General features: G+C 46.0%; 1 protein-coding gene and 1 long non-coding RNA gene across 2 annotated transcripts in view; one reads left to right on the top strand and one right to left on the bottom strand.

The window, feature by feature from the left end:
• The window catches only part of LOC120935480 (zinc finger protein 585A-like), a gene marked incomplete at its 3' end in the record, with an annotated part of 218,553 nt that overhangs the window by 64,510 nt on the left and 136,363 nt on the right, over nucleotides 1-17,680 (bottom strand). The window lies entirely within an intron of this gene.
• Nucleotides 5,840-7,906, top strand: LOC120935852. The gene is made up of 3 exons (XR_005748538.1): nucleotides 5,840-5,877; nucleotides 6,002-6,116; nucleotides 7,868-7,906. It is a non-coding gene; the product is annotated as an uncharacterized LOC120935852 (long non-coding RNA).

Below are 17,680 nucleotides of genomic sequence, written 5' to 3'. Positions count from 1 at the left end.
TTCTCTGGCCCCCCCGATGGCATGGGAGAGCCCAGAGAAGCACCGCATGGCGGCAGGAGGGGGGGACGTCCCCTCCCACTGCCTATAAGAATGATCAAGCAGTGGAACTGCCGCTATGATCATTCTTATGGTGCGCGGAATTGCCGGATGAAAAGAAGGATATCTTAATAATGCCTGTAGCTGCAGGCATCATTCACATATCCCCCCTCAATACCAGGACGTCATATGACGGCGTGCGGTATTGGGGTGGTTAACCACTTGACCACTGGGAACTTAAACCCCCTTCCTAACCAGACCAATTTTCAGCTTTCGGTGCTCTCACATTTTGAATGACAATTACTCAGTCATACAACACTGTACCCAAATTACATTTTGTCCTTTTTTTTTCACACAGATAAAGCTTTCTTTTGGTGGTATTTAATCACCGTTAGTTTTTTGTTTTTTTTGCGCTATAAAAGAAAAAAGACTGAAAATTCTGTAAAAAAAAATATTTTTCTTCGCTTCTGTTATAAAATTTTGCAAATTAGTAATTTTTCTTCATAGATTTATACTGCTACATATCTTTGTTAAAAAGAAGTACAAATTGGTGTATATTATTTGATCTTTGTGAAAGTTATAGGCCCGGATTCACAAAGCACTTACGCAGCGTAAGTGCAAATATGCGCCGTCGTATCTATGCGCCGGACTCTGAAACCAAGATACGCCTGAAAATAGGCTTTATCCGACCGACATAACTTGCCTACGTCAGCGTATTGTGAGCGCATATTTACGCTGGACGTAAGTGGCGCTCCCATTGATTTCCTATTCAAATATGGAAATGAGGGAGATACGTCGATTCACGAATCTACTTGCGCCCTGCGCATAATATACGCGGTTTGCGTAAGTTGTACATCCGGCGTAAAGTTATTCCCCATATATGAGGCGCAACCCATGCAAAGGTATGGACCAGGGAACACAAGCCGTCGTATCTTATGTCGTTTACGTTGTACGTGAATATGACTAGGCGTAGGTTACGTTAACGTCGTAGGCAGTGATCCGTCGTATCTTAGGGAGTAGTTCCGACGTGATTCTGAGCATGTGCACTGGGATGATCCACGGGACGGCGCATGCGCCGTTCGTTATTCGTATCTTTATGGCGCTCGGCCCATCATTTGCATGGGGTCACGCCTCATTTGCATGGCTCACGCCCACTTCCACTTACGAGGACTTTGTGAACTCGGTGCTTGCCTCTCTCCGATGCGTCGGCGTAGCGTAAAGAAGAGACGCTACGGCAGCATAAATATGCGCTGATGTATGTGAATCCGGGCCATAGAGTCCACAAGCTTTGGTGGCAATCTCTGAAAATTGATCACACCTGAAGTACTGACGGCCTATCTCATTTCTTGAGACCCTAAGGCCTTGTACACTCGGTCGGACCAAACCGATGAGAATGGTCCGACGGACCGTTTTCATCGGTTCACCTCTGAAGTGGCCTGATGGTCTGATGTGTGTGTACACACCATCGTGTGTACAAAACCGATCGGGTCAGAACGCGGTGACGTCAAACACACAACGTGCTGAATAAAACGAAGTTCAATGCTTCCAAGCATGCGTCGACTTGATTCTGAGCATGTGCAGGTTTTAAACCAATGCTTTCTGTACTAACCATCGGTTTGGACCGATCGGGCAGCGGTCCATCGGTTCGGTTTTGAAGCATGTTTTAACATTTTGGACCGAAGGAAAACCGACCGATGGGCTAAACACACGGTCGGTTTGGACCGATGAAACTGAACCTCGGTCCATTCTCATCGGTTTTGTCCGACCGTGTGTACGGGGCCTAACATGCCAGAAAAGTACAAATACCCCCTTTTTGGAAAGAAGACATTCCAAGGTATTTAGAAAGAGGCATGGTGAGTTTTTTGTATTTTTTCCCACAATTCTTTGCAATATCAAGATTTTTTTCTTTCTTTTTTTTCACTAAATTGTCACAAAAGGGGGAGTATAGCCTCATGTATGGACTAGTAAATTAAATAAAAAAGTACCATCATCCCAGTTATTTATTATTATTTATTTACACCCAGATTTTCACGATTAACCTGGGCTGCCCGGTTTCCACGCATTATCAATTGACTCATTCGGTAAGCAATTATCAATGTTTTTTATTATTTGTACCTTATATTGCTGATGTTTGTTACATGCTCTTATTGCATTATTCTATAGATTGGCTGTCCTGACAAAGCGGCAACCCCGTGAAACTAGTCGACGTTGACCAATCATTGAATTGTACAATTATTTGTTTTGCAATTTTTTATATATTAGTAAACTTTATTTATACCATTATGTTTTATGTATTTGCATCAGTACCGAGATAGCCCCCCCCCCAAACCACAGAGTGGGCAGCTCCAGGTCTAGCTTCAGCTACTAGTCCTTCGCCCCCACTCTCCCTTACTTTTCACTAAATTGTCATATTATCAGGTTATTTCTCACACAAAGCATATGCATACCACAAATTACACCCCAAAACACATTCTGCTATTACTCCTGAGTATGGCGATACCACATGTGTGAGACTTTTACACAACGTGGCCACATACAGAGGCCCAACATGCAGGGAGCACCTTCAGGCGTTCTGGAGCACCCAGGCCAATTCTGACATTTCTCTCCTACATGTAAAAATCATCATTTATTTGCTAGAAAATTGCATAGAACAGCAAAACATTATATATGTTGTTTTTTTTGCAAAGACCCTAGAGAATACAATGGCGGTTGTTGCAACTTTGTATCTCACACGGTATTTGCGCAGCAATTTTTCGAACGCGTTTTTTTGGGGAAAAAAACTGTTTTGTGCTTTAAAAAAAAAAAGTAAAGTTAGCCCAAAGTTTTTGCATAATGTGAAAGATAAAGTTACGCCGAGTTAATAGATACCTAACATGTCACCCTTCAAAATTGCACACGCTCGTGGAATGGCGCCAAGTTTCGCTACTTAAAAATCCCCATAGGCGACGCTTTAATTATTTTTACTGTTTACATGTTTTGAGTTACAGAGGAGGTCTAGGGACAAAATTATTGCTCTCGCTCTAACGTTTGCAGCGATACCTCACATGTGTGGTTTGAACACCGTTTTCATATGTGGGCGGGACTTATGTATGCGTTCGCTTCTGCATGCGAGCACACGGGGACAGGGGCACTTTAAAAAAAAATATATATATATACTGTTCATTTTACTTTATTTATTTTAGTTTGACACTCCCCCCCCCCCCCCCCAAAAAAAAAATTTGATCACTTTTATTCCTATTACAAAGAATGTAAACATCCCTTGTAATAGGAATATAGCATGACAGGTCCTCTTTACAGTGAGATATGGGGTCAATAAGACCCCACATCTCACCTCTAGGCTAGGAAGTCTGAAATTATAAAAAAAAAAAAAGGGAGAGAGGAAGCCGCGTCATCACATGACGCCAGTTTGTTTACAAGTCATTTGACGGCGAGATCACGTGGTAAAGGGCCGCTATCATTGGCCCTTTACCGTGATCCGTGTTAACCCGGCGATCAAGGACAATTTTGCGAGCGCGCACCAGGGGGTGCGCGAGCATGGGAGGATGTCCATAGACATCCTCCCAGAATAACTCGACCACGCTGTAGCCGTCTTTCGGCTATGGCACGGTCGGCATGTGGTTAAGGACAACATGTTCACTTGCTACCTAATATGTCCCACCCACTTCTAAATACCATTGTAGTGAGATAATTAATGTTATTCATTTCACCTGTCAGTAGTCAGAATGTTATGGCTGATCAGTGAACAGTACATACACACACCGCACACGGCCGTGTTCACACGACAAGATGATTCTCAGGGCTGAAGTTCCTCTGAGCTCCACAAGATGGTGATCTCACTTCTACCCAGACAGGAAGTCTCTATGTAATACTGACAGGAAGTAATGTCAGGCACAGACAGGAAGTGATGTCAGGTACAGACAGGAAGTTTCGGGTGAGAGGTGAGTCGGGAGGAAGTAGAGAGAAGACGTTGGAAGTGGCAGCAGAGGAGGTAATAAGATCTTATCTTCTATTTACACCCAGTAACCCCGTCATGTCCGTCCTCTTCCTCCATAGTCACTGTGATGTCTTTTATCTCCAGCAGATGATGAGACACACATATATAGTGTGGAAACCTAGATTAACCCCTTCAGGGGCAGAACATTTCCTCACTTACGTGGCCGGAACATTGTCTTCATTTTGGATAGTAATATGTTCCTCTAAACCAGTGTTTCTCAACTCCAGTCCTCAAGGCGCCCCAACAGGTCATGTTTTCAGGCTTTCCATTATTTTGCACAGGTGATTTAATCAGTTTCACTGCTTTAATAATTACCACAGCCATTTCATCTGAAGAAATCCTGAAAACATGACCTGTTGGGGCGCCTTGAGGACTGGAGTTGAGAACCACTGCTCTTAACAAACAGCACCGACAATAAATAGACAAGGCAATGACCATCATGACCATACATGGCCTACAACGGGCAATCATTACACTATACAGGCAGCAAATGGGCAATCATTACAATATGCAGCCAACACAATGAGAAAACTCAGCTCAGAAAGTAAACAAATCCAACATAGAAAAGGAAATATCTGATCCGACAGTCCAAGAGGGTCCAGAGTCCTCAAAGATTTACAAACACTAAAAAGTCCAAACTGAATGTGTTCCCATGGGGGCAGTAGTTGTTAAATGTGTAGCAACCCTCCTATTACTCTCCCCCCCCCCCCTCCCATCCACATCTAATTATTGTGTGACCAATACCATCCAAATAATTTTATTTTTATTTTCCATCTAAAAGGAGACCTGTATAGATCAAATGACAGCACCAATAAAGATGGAGGAGGACCGGAGTCACATGACTGAGAAGATACTAAACCTCACCCTGGAGATCATCTACCTGCTGACCGGAGAGGTGAGGAGGATTCTGGGAGCCTGCATGAAATCATTGTTTTCGCTATTAATAAAAGAGGAGGATTCTGGGATTCTAACATGATATTCCTATTGGTTCCTCAATGCAGAGATTTCCTCTTGTGAAGTCAGGAGATCATATGACCATCACAGTGCCTCCATGTGACTCCCTAAAACCTGAGAGACACAACATGCAGAAGATTCTAGAAGTCACCAAGAAGATGATGGAGCTGCTGACAGGAGAGGTGAGCGGTGCCGGGAATTCTGGGACATTATCCAGTAACAGACAAGGGATGTGTCTGGATGGTGACTGTATCATTGTGTGTGTCAGGTTCCTATAAGGTGTCAGGATGTCACTGTCTATTTCTCCATGGAGGAGTGGGAGTATTTAGAAGGACACAAGGATCTCTACAAGGACGTCATGATGGACAATCAGCCGCCCCTCACAACCCCCGGTAAGAGGAGACTTTATTGTAAAGGAGAGAGCAGTACGGAGGCTCCACCTAGATCCCCCATCATCTGATAAACACATAGAAACAATGTATTCAGTCAGTGTGTGTGTTTCCTACAGATGGATCCAGTAATGGGAACCCCCCAGAGAAATGTCCCCGTCCTCTGTATTCCCGGGATTCCACACAGGAAGGTCACACCATTCCTCACTATGATCAGGTAGATGAGTGACAATTATTGGTAGTTCTGATTTATATACAGCATGTTTCTTACAATTAATGTTTTATTATATCTTTCAGAGTGGAGACCTCGAAGATTATAATATTGTTGTTAAAGAAGAATATATAGATGAGGATGAGGAGTATGGAGTGATGGAGGAGTTATCAGAAGGACACGAGGATATGATGGAGCCACCTAATACCAGGAAGCCACCAGAGAGATGTCCCCGTCCTCTGTATTCCCCGGATTCCATAGAGGAAGATCACACCATCTCTCAACATTACAAGGTTGGTGGGATGGAGCATCTAGAACATGGACTTATTGAGAAAATATGTGGTTTTGTTTTGGTGATGTCACAATATTAAAGCTTATGTTGTACAGATGTTATTGTTGATCTTTCTCTTGGTTTAGGGTGACGGTCTGATAGATATAAAAGTTGATGTTAAAGCAGAAGAGAGGTATGTGAGGAATTATCAGCAGTCTGCAGAGGTGGATGGAATAATTGGGACATCAAAGATCAGCAAAGGTGAATCATTAACACTAAATACACTACATACTCCTGACCCCTGCACTATATACTCTATGTTGTATATTACATCATTCTGATACTATATAGTCCTAACTGTTGTATCTTATACAATATGTTGTACATTACATAGTCCTGACTTCTGCTCTCCCCTCTACCCACTGCTTTATATACACATAATATGTATTCTATTGTGTTACACCCATTTCCTACCAGCTGGACATTTTATATCTGATGATTTGATTGGAGCACAGACTTTTACATGTTGATAATAATGTGATAACATCCTCAAACTGTGGAACCTTAAACAGAAAGTGATGAGGGAGAAGCCAATGACCCAATGATGGTGATCTTCAGGATCAGTTGAGTCTTCAGCTTGGTTGTAGAGATGAGCAGAACTCCTGAACAAGGGGAAAGTTCTAACCCGAACGGCAAACCCCATTGAAGTCTATGGGAGCTGAACAGGAAAAATCAAAAGTGCCCATCTTGTAGACTTACCGTATATACTCGAGTATAAGCCAAGTTTTTTTAGGGCTAAAAATACCCCTCTCTGCTTATACACGAGTCAGTGTACCTTGGCCGTCTAATTTTGAAAACTCGTGGCTTCCTCCTGGTCCTGTCCTGTTCCGTGATAGGCGTTTGACACTGTGTTCAGTGTTCCGCCAATCACGGACCTTCTCTTGTCCGAGAATGAAAGAACGTCCTTGATAGGCGGAACACTGAACATAGTGTCAAACGCTTATCACAGGACGGGACCAGGAGGAAACCGCGGGTTTTAAAAAATGGAAGCCCGCAGCGCAGCCTGTCAAAAATTTCAGGTACGCTACAATGGGCACAGTGAGGTGATGGGCACAGTGAGGTTGCAATGGGCACAGTGAGGCGTGCAAATGGGCATTGTTGACCCTCTTTTCCGCATACAGTGGCTGCTGCATTCTCACCCTAGGCTTATACTCGAGTCAATACGTTTTCCCATTTTTTTGTGGTAAAATTAGGTGCCTCGGCTTATACTCATGTATATACGGTATATACAAGTAATTGGCCATAAAAGGGCATGGGAGCTGGATACTGCCCTGGGGAACATTTATCAATGTAATTAAAAAAAAAAAAAAATGTTTTTTTTAGGAGCAATGATTTTAATGATGCTTAAAGTGCAACAATAAAAATGAAAAATTCCTTTAAATATCATGCCTGGGTTGTCCCCTTAGTCTGCCTGTTAAGTGGCACATCTGTACCATGTATATAACCTGCTGCAGCAAAACTGGGACAAGATAAGGGTCTTGTATGGATTTTAAGGGTAACCCCACGCCAAAATAAAAAGCGGCTTCAGCAAAAATTACATTTCTAGAAAAACGAGTCACATCACACTTAAATTGACTTGCGGTTGCAATTACCGACACCCAGCTATTAAGAAAAAAGAAAGAAAAAAAACGGCATGGGGTCCCCTCAAAGTCCATACCAGACCCTTATCTGAGAATGCAGCCTGTCAGGTCAGGAACAAGACCCCCTCATGAACCATACCAAGCCACATGCCCTCAGCATGGGGAGATGCTTTGGGGCAGGCAGCTCTGCCCCCTACCACAAAGCACCTTGTCCCCATGTTGATGGGGTAGGAGATCAGAGGACCCATTTACTAGTTACCTTGAGGGGGGAATTGTAAGATCCTCAGAGACAAAACTGCCTGATGTGGGCGGAGTCCTGGTTTAGGGGAACCAATCGGCTCATGTCTAGTAATCTTTCTATTTCTATTTTAGTAGATGGACGGGAGATGAGGAAAACCTCAGAGGATTGTCTCACTTTGTCTCCAGACTGTAAAGTACAAGATGAGGACATCACACAGTATAGTCCAGGAGAAAACCCGACTACCTCAAATGTCCATCCGGCACCACACAGTGTAGATGGACCATCGTATTCCTCTTATTCTGAGGAACCTCAGACTGTGAGGGACGGTGCCGTACTTTCAACAGATAAGAGGTTTTCCTGTCCTGAGTGTGGGAAGTGTTTTCATTCTAAATTCCATCTTAATCTGCATAAAAGATCTCACACAGGGGAGAAGCCCTATCCCTGTCCTCAGTGTGGGAAATGTTTTTCACAGAAGTCCAATCTTTACACACATCAGAGATCTCACACGGGGGAAAAGCTGTATTCCTGTCCTGAGTGCGGGAAATGTTTTTTAATGAAGTCCCATCTTTACAGACATCAGAGATCTCACACGGGGGAAAAGCCTTATTTCTGTCCTGAGTGCGGGAAATGTTTTTCAGACAGGTCTGTTCTTTCCAAACATCAGAGATCTCACACGGGGGAGAAGCCGCATTCCTGCCCTGAGTGTGGAAAATGTTTTTCAATGAAGTCCCATCTTTCCAGACATCAGAGATTGCACACAGGGGAGAAGCCGCATTCCTGTCCTGAGTGCGGGAAATGTTTTTCTCAGAAGTCCAATCTTTACAGACATCAGAGATCTCATACGGATAAGAAGCCACTTTCCTGTCCTGAGTGAGGGAATTGTTCCTCACTGAAGTCCTGTCTTCCTGTACATCAGGGATCCCACACAACCCTCGAGGTGTATTAGTGCCTTGAGTGCGGGAAATGTCTTCTATATGAATGTTGCTGGACATCACAGCTCTCATGTGGGGAAGAAGCACACCCTGATATACACCTCAGATATACTCCATGGCTGATCTTCATCATGTAAGAAACAGTTCATAAGGAGATCAGAGATCACCAAAGACATGGATGAAGTGTTGTACCGTGTTGGCCATTGATAGCAGTAGAAAAATTAAAATAAAGTCATTATCTTTCATTGGCTGAGTTTATTTTGTGGTGTAAGATTTCACAAACACTTAGAGGCAGGGCCGGTTATGAGGCAGTACAAGTGGTCCTCCTGTACTGGGCTTGGTCTCAATCAGCTTCACAGGGGGCCAGGTCGCTGTAATGCACATTTATGGACTGCTGGTGCAGTTGTTTAAAAAATTGAACACCATCGCTCCGACTAGCCGACTCGAGGACTGAAATTGCATTTACCTGGGCCCCATCAGTTTGACAGAGGGGCCCAGGAGGTGACAGCAGTGAGGGGGCTTTAGTTTTATTGTTGTCATGCAGGTGGATAAAGCACCACAAAGGACAAAGGTTATTGGGGCGGCACAGTGGTGTAGTGGTTAGCAGTTTCACCTAGCAACAAAAGGGTCGCTGGTTAAAATCCCAACCACGACTCCATCTGCCTGGAGTTTGCATGTTCTCCACGTGCCTGTGTGTTTCCTCTGTATAGTCCTGTTTCCTCCCACACTCTAAAGACATGCTGGTAGGTTAATTGGCTCCTGTCTAGTATGTGTATGTATGAGGGTAGGGACTGATGTGAAAGTGCAATGTATATGTAACAGTGCTGTGTAAATCGACAGCGCAATATAAGTACCTGAAATAAATAAAATAATTACAAGAACTTCAGAGATCACAGACATGGAACTGTGGAAAGGACAAACGTGTTTGGCCAGGTGAAGAGAATTCATTATACTTGGACTGTTTAGACTAGACGTGCGGTTCGTTTCCTTCTGTATTACTATTCGGACATATTTTTGTATTATTCAGATATATCCGAATACCTGAATTACAATATAAACAAATTTTACCAAATGCTCCAAATAACTTAACGAAAGTCATCAGGATTTCGGAAATTCAAATCGAATTTTATATTGAATTCCAGTCAATTTTTATTTTTTTTAACATAGTAAACTTTATTCAAAGTCAATGTTTACATGTCATTATCACAATACAATGCAATGAAACTAAAATGCAACAGCAGTTGTAGTATACAGTACATTCTTTACATACAGTATATGCGTACAGGGAGCAGCTGACAATTATATTCACCAGATTTTGGAAAAAGAGGTAAATAGTTCTTTACCAGGAGAGCTCTCTCACCCGGACCAGTAAATCTTGGATAGTTTTTTTTATAGGATCCCCAGAAAGGGGGAGGAGGGCGAAGGGGGAGGAACAAGGAAGGGGGAGGTGGGATCCCATCTAAAGGGCATGGGGGGGAGTGTGTGCTGACGATGGACTCACAGGTCTCGGTCCTCCCGGCCCTGAATAGGTGCCAGAGCTTAAGGATCCACATCCGGGCTGGGTGGAGCTACCTCCAATTGTAAGGATTCCCAGGAGTCTATCCAAGAGGACCATATCTTATCAAACTTGCTCGGACAGTTCCTGTTGATGTATGTTTACTTTATACAGAGGCAATATTACATTCAGGGTATTCCTCCAGGTAGCAATGGTGGGCGGCACCCCAGTTTTCCACTTTAGCAAAATCTCCCTGCGGGCATAGTAGGTGGAGTACACAATAAACAGTTTAGTATATTTCTTCACTGTAGGGTCAGTTGTCACATTCAACAGCATGACTTCTGGAGTCAATGGAAGTGAGGTCGCTGCAGCCTGATTAATATCCCCCAAGACCCATTCCCAGAAACCCTGCAGGAGGGGGCAGGACCATCTCATATGTATAAAGGAGGCCTCCGGATCTCCACATCAAGGGCAGGATGAGGACTTATCCACACACTTCGCATATGAGGAAGGTTGGGACTACCCCACAGAGGTGTGTGGGGAGAGAGAGTATCAGGGGTAGGGATGAGCTTCGTGTTCGAGTCGAACTCATGTTCGACTCGAACATCGTATGTTCGACCGTTCGTCGACATACGAACGTTACGGCCGTTCGCGCCAAATTCGAGTGGCGTGTCACGGCCCATAATTCACTGCGGCATCGCAGTGCATTGCTGGCTGATGATTGGCCAAGCATGCACTATGACCCGCATGCTTGGCCAATCACAACTTGCAAAAAACAGAGAGCCATAATTGGCCAAAGCCAGGGTGGCTTTGGCCAATTATGGCTCAGGGGGTTTAGTACACGCCCCACACTATAAAAGGCCGCCTGCAGGTCGGCCTTATGTAGTTTTTTTTGCGGAGGTTAAGAGAGAGAGAGTGTCATTTTTTGTAGGTAGATAGAGCAGGCAGGCTAGTCAGTTAAAGTTACAGTGTGTAGAGGATATATATGCATCCCAGCTATACTATACACTGTATAGTATAGCTAGATCTGCTCTTCCTAATCTAAAGCTACGTGGTGTGTACTGCCCGTGTCCTCTGCAGTTTGCACCTAAAGCTATGTGGCGTGTACTGCCTGTGTCCTCTGCAGTGTGCACCTAAAGCTATGTGGTGTCTGTACTGCCTGTGTCCTCTGCAGTGTGCACCTAAAGCTATGTGGTGTCCTCTGCAGTGTGCACCTAAAGCTATGTGGTGTGTGTACTGCCTGTGTCCTCTGCAGTGTGCACCTAAAGCTATGTGGTGTGTACTGCCCGTGTCCTCTGCAGTTTGCACCTAAAACTACGTGGTGTGTACTGCCCGTGTCCTCTGCAGTTTGCACCTAAAGCTACGTGGTGTGTGTACTGCCTGTGTCCTCTGCAGTGTGCACCTAAAGCTATGTGGTGTCCTCTGCAGTGTGCACCTAAAGCTACGTGGTGTGTGTACTGCCTGTGTCCTCAGCTTTAGGTGCACACTGCAATGTGGTGTGTACTGCCCGTGTCCTCTGCAGTTTGCACCTAAAGCTATGTGGTGTGTACTGCCTGTGTCCTCTGCAGTGTGCACCTAAAGCTACGTGATGTGTGTACTGCCTGTGTCCTCTGCAGTGTGCACCTAAAGCTACGTGGTGTGTGTACTGCCTGTGTCCTCTGCAGTGTGCACCTAAAGCTATGTGGTGTCCTCTGCAGTGTGCACCTAAAGCTACGTGGTGTGTGTACTGCCTGTGTCCTCAGCTTTAGGTGCACACTGCAGAGGACACAGGCAGTACACACACCACGTAGCTTTAGGTGCACACTGCAATGTGGTGTGTACTGCCCGTGTCCTCTGCAGTTTTCACCTAAAGCTATGTGGTGTGTACTGCCTGTGTCCTCTGCAGTGTGCACCTAAAGCTACGTGGTGTGTGTACTGCCCGTGTCCTCTGCAGTGTGCACCTAAAGCTACATGGTGTGTACTGCCTTTGTCCTCTGCAGTGTGCACCTAAAGCTACATGGTGTGTGTACTGCCCATGTCCTCTGCAGTGTGCACCTAAAGCTACGTGGTGTGTGTACTGCCCGTGTCCTCTACAGTGTGCACCTAAAGCTACGTGGTGTGTACTGCCTGTGTCTGCTCGTAATTTTTTCGGCAGCTGGCCGTGTTGAGCCGCAACATGTCAAAGACTGCCAAGGCGGCCTCTTCCCTCTGCTCAATGGCATCACTCACTCCTTCCCTAGCCCCACCATGTCCTCCTGAGGAGTCTCCCGAACTGTTTGACCACAGTGTTGTGTACATGCTGCATGAGGATGCGCAGCGTTTTGAAGGCTCTGATGATGGTACACAGCTAGAGGAAGGCAATAACGTGAGCCCAGAGAGAGGGGATGCCCAAGAAGGAAAGCAATCTGGCAGTCATGTTCCCCCAGCTGCAGCATACTGCCAGGTTTTCTACAGTGATGAGGAGGGAAGGGATGATGAGGTCACTGACTCTCTACGTTGGTGCCTGATAGGAGAGAGGAGGAGGCACAGGCACATCTCCAACGAGGCAGGATGCCCTCCAGGGGCCAGCACACCGACTGCATCACGACGCAGAGCAGGGCACTGCGGTCTCTCAGCATTATTCCAAAAGTTCTTTGGTGTGGGCCTTTTTTGAGACGAGTGCATCAGATCGCACCGCTGCTATTTGCAACATATGTCTTAAGCGTATCTCGCGTGGCCAAAACATCACCCGCTTGGGCACCACATGCTTGACCAGTCATATGTTGACCTGCCACGCGTACCTCAAAGAACAAAGCGGACCTCCCCTTGCTCCTCATCAGCTGGGATCTCCAACCCCACTATACACCCAGTCCTCTCTGAAGCCTGCACTGATAGGACTGAAGGTGTAGAATTAGGTGTGTCACAGCCAAGTACTTGCGGGCAATCTACTATCAGTACACCGATGGCAGATTGTACCAGGCAAATTTTCCTGCCCCAGCTGCAGCAGCGCCGAAAGAAGTTCTCTCCCAGCCATCCACATGCCCAGCGGTTGAATGCTAGCTTAGCTAAATTGCTAGCACTTCAACTGCTGCCTTTTCAGTTGGTAGATTCTGCCCCCTTCCGTGAGTTTGTGGAATGTGCGGTACCTCAGTTGCAAGTTCCCAAATGCCACTTTTTCTCACGGAAGGCGATTCTGGCTCTCTACCGGCATGTGGAAGGCAATGTCCATGTCTCGCTGGACAGGGCGGTCAGTGGTAAGGTGCATATTACCGCTGACTCATGGTCCAGCAGGAATGGACAGGGACATTACCTATCTTTCACGGCGCATTGGGTGACTCTGCTGGCAGCTGGGAAGGACGCAGGACAAGGTACAGTAGTGTTGGAGGTTGTTCCGCCACCACGCCTCCAAAATGTTTCTATTGGTTGTGACACACCTCTCTCCTCCACCCCCTTCTCTTCTTCTTCCTCTGTGGCCTTTTCCTGTGCTGATGTATCCTCTGAAACTGTGGTGCTCCGTAGGCGTTCAAGGGGCTACGCAGGTACACAGGCAAATAGATGCCATGCGGTGCTTGAGCTGGTGTGCTTGGGGGACAGGAGCCACACTGGGCCAGAGGTTCTGTCAGCTCTGCAGGGGCAGGCTCAGAGGTGGTTGAGGCCACGCCAGCTTAAGCCAGGAATGGTGGTTTGCGACAATGGCACCAATCTCCTCTCCGCCCTGCGACAGGGACAACTGACCCATGTGCCCTGTTTTGCTTATGTCCTGGTGCAGCGGTTCTTGGGCAGGCACCCAGGCTTACAGGATGTCCTGAAGCAGGCCAGGAAAGTCTGTGTGCATTTCCGACGGTCATATAATGCCAGTTCTCGGCTGACAGACATCCAAAAGGAATACAACCTGCCCAAGAACCGCCTAATTTGTGACATTCCCACCAGGTGGAACTCTACGTTGGCCATGATGCAGCGGCTGCACACACAGCAGAGGGCCATCAATGATGCCAATATGGCACCAGGACAGGGTCAGGGGAGCTTGGTTTTTTCCCCCCACACCAGTGGGCCATGATTAGGGATGCATGCACTGTCCTGTCACCATTTGAGGAGGCCACGAGGATGGTGAGCAGTGACAGTGCATGCATCAGTGAGACTGTCCCTCTTATTCACCTGTTGGAGCACATGCTGCGTGGAATAATGGACAGGGCCTTTGAGGCAGAACAGAGGGAGGAAGAGGACTTCATTACCTCTCAAGACCCCCTTTATCCAGACAGTGTTCCTGCTTGCCCGCCTATCACACAGGAAGAGGAGGAGGATTGTGTCAGCATGAAGGTGGAGCCTAGCACTCTTCATCAGCAGCAGTCTGCAAGGGATTAATTACAGTCCCAAGGAACCCATGGACTGGGACGAGGTGGCTGCGGATCATGTTGTCCTCAGTGACCCAGAGGACTCCGCACTGAATGCCTCAGCAAACCTACGTTGTATGGCCTCCCTGATCCTGCAAAGCCTGCGGAAGGATCCTTGTATTTGTGCTATCAAGGAGAGGGATCATTACTGGCTGGCAACCCTCCTTGATCCATGTTACAAGAGTAAGGTTGCGGACCTTATCTTGGCGGCAAAGAGGGAGCAGAAGATGAAACATCTTCGGGAGGCCTTGCAGAAAGGTCTGTGCAACGCGTTCCCAGATACTGGGAGGTTACAAAATCCTGGACAACGTGTTGCTGAGGCTTCAGTCATTTACAGAAGGAGCGGTGGAGAAGGTGGTCGTCTGAGCGATGTGTTCAGACAATTTTTTAGTCCGCAGCCCCAAGGTATGACCGGTTCCAGCAACCATCGCCAGCGTCTGTTTTACATGGTGCGGGAATACCTAGGGGCAAGATCAGACTTGGACACCTTTCCCACCGAAAATCCTCTGGCTTACTGGGTCTTGAGGATGGATCACTGGCCAGAGCTTGCACAGTACGCAATTGAGCTACTGGCTTGTTCTGCATCCAGCGTTCTTTCAGAACGCACATTCAGTGCTGCTGGAGGCTTTGTAACCGATCACAGGGTGCGCCTCTCCACCGACTCGGTCGATCGACTGACCTTCATAAAAATGAATCAGGCTTGGATCACCACCAGCTACCAAGCACCTGTTGCTGATGTAACTGAATATTTTTTTTTGAAATGTCAGATCCCTTCAAGACTGCCTGTGCTGATGCTGAGTGACTATCCTGTTATGCTGAGTGACTATCCTTTTCCTCCTCAATGATCATGCTGATAGCTTGTAAGAACATTTTTGGTTCTGGCCAATTTTTCTGCCCCTGTTTAACAGGGCGTGTAATTACAATTTTTGATGCAATACTTTGCAGCGGGCTCATTCCTGCGCTCCAACTAGAGTATCTGTGAGGGGTTGCAGTGTTGTGGCACCAGCACCTGTGCCTAAGGCCCAATTTTTCTGCCCCTGTTTAACAGGGCGTGTAATTACAATTTTTGATGCAATACTTTGCAGCGGGCTCATTCCTGCGCTCCAACTAGAGTATCTGTGAGGGGTTGCAGTGTTGTGGCACCAGCACCAGTGCCCAATTTTTTTGCCCCTGTTTAACAGGGGCGTGTAATTACAATTTTAGATGCAATACTTTGCAGCAGGCTCATTCCTGCGCTCCAACTAGAGTATCTGTGAGGGGTTGCAGTTTTGTGGCACCAGCACCACCACCAACAAAGGCACAATTTTTCTGGCCCTGTTCAACAGGGGCATGTAGTTACAATTCTTGATCTAATATTTCACAGCAGGGCCCATTCCTTCGCCCACCAAGAGTAACTGTGAGGACTAACAGTGTTGTGGCACCAGCGCCAGCACCAAAGGCCTAAATTTTTTTTACCACTGTTCAACAATGGCATGTAATTACAGTTCTTGATATAATAGTTCACACAGCAGGGCGTTCCAGCGCCCAGCAAGACTAACTGTAAGGGCTTACAGTGTTGTGGCAACACCAACACCTACGGCCCAAATTTATGCAGGGTATATACGCCCCAACTTTCAAACATCCAACTTACAAACAACTCCTACTTGCAAACAGAAGGAGACAACAGGAAGTGAGATGAAATATACCCCTAGGAAGGGAAATTCTCTTCTATAAGAGGTGTCTCCTGTCCACTGATGCTTTATCACCAATCCTTGTTTCACAAAAAAAAACTAATTTTCAAAAAATCATTTGTCATTGGGACAGAAAGTGAATTGCAATCTTCTGAACAGATGCACACAGACAGAAAAACAAATGTTACAGGGGTGATAACCCTTCTCTATGTTTTCAGAAAAGCTTAAAAATAGATTTTATGGCTGGAGCTACACTTTAAAAAAGTACCAGTTCACAATTACAAACAGATTCTACTTAACAACAAATCTACAGTCCCTGTCTTGTTTGCACCGCCTATATACTGCTGTTCAAAGTATATAGGGCCAAAGGGGCTTGTAATGACCTGGGGGGAGTTGGGGGAAACCCATGCTATTTTTCTCAATGATTTTCATCCATATTGCAGGGACCAGACATTACATTTAAGCCGCAAGCAGTTTTAAATTACTTTTTTCTTATAGTAATCTCATTTTGTGCAGGGACAGTTCTAAACACGTGCCACTTCACAGGCATACTATAGGCACCCAGCAGGTACGATATTTAAAGGAATTTTTCTTTTTTTTTTTCACTTTAACCACTTCCCGCCCAAGGACGGCATATGACGTCCTGGACTTTCAGTGGTGATTTCTGAATGATGGGTGCAGCTACAGGCATCATTCAGATATCCATCTCTTTAGCCGGCGATCCTGTGCACCATAAGAATGATCATAGCGGCAGTTCCGCCGCTTGATCGTTCTTATAGGCCGCCATCCGGTGCTTCTCCGGGCTCTCCCTTGCCATCGGAGACCCGGAGAAACGATCTGCCGGCACCAGATGGGAGGCATAGAGATGACTGGTGACCAGATGGTCACCAGTCATCTCTTTACTTGTCGGAGGCCCGGGCGCGATGTTATGACGTCACGCCCGGATACCGGAATATAAACACAGCCGCAATCGTGGCTGTAAGCATGAGATCTGTGATTTTTTTTTCACAATCTCATGCTTTCCAACCTGGAGGAGAGATGTGAGGTCTTATTGACCCCGCCTCTCTCCATAAAGAGTACCTGTCACTAGGGTTGTCCCGATACCAATACTAGTATCGGTATCGGGACCGATACCGAGCATTTGCGCGAGTACTTGTACTCGCGCAAATGCTCCTGATGCTTTACTGATACTTTTTTTTTTTACCCTCTGAGAGCGGTCGCAGAGGAGACAGAGAGGAGGCGGAGATCGGTCGCAGAGGAGACAGAGGGGGCTGCTTTGGACATAGATGGTGGCAGTTCACCACCTTCAAAAAAAGCCTTTTTTTTATATATATATATTTTTATTAGGTTTAAGACAAACCAACAAACAGAAAAACATACAAAAAAAAAACACCAGACAACCTGGTCATAAACGTTAGGCAATACATTCAAACATAGAAAAATAAACTGACATCAGTGCAAAATATAAAGTAGGCACAGTGATAAAAGGATCAGGTAT

Source organism: Rana temporaria, chromosome 4, assembly GCF_905171775.1.
Source record: "Rana temporaria chromosome 4, aRanTem1.1, whole genome shotgun sequence".
Taxonomy (NCBI): domain Eukaryota; kingdom Metazoa; phylum Chordata; class Amphibia; order Anura; family Ranidae; genus Rana; species Rana temporaria.
Note: the sequence above shows the minus strand (reverse complement) of the source record. Positions and strands in the feature narration are given on the sequence as shown.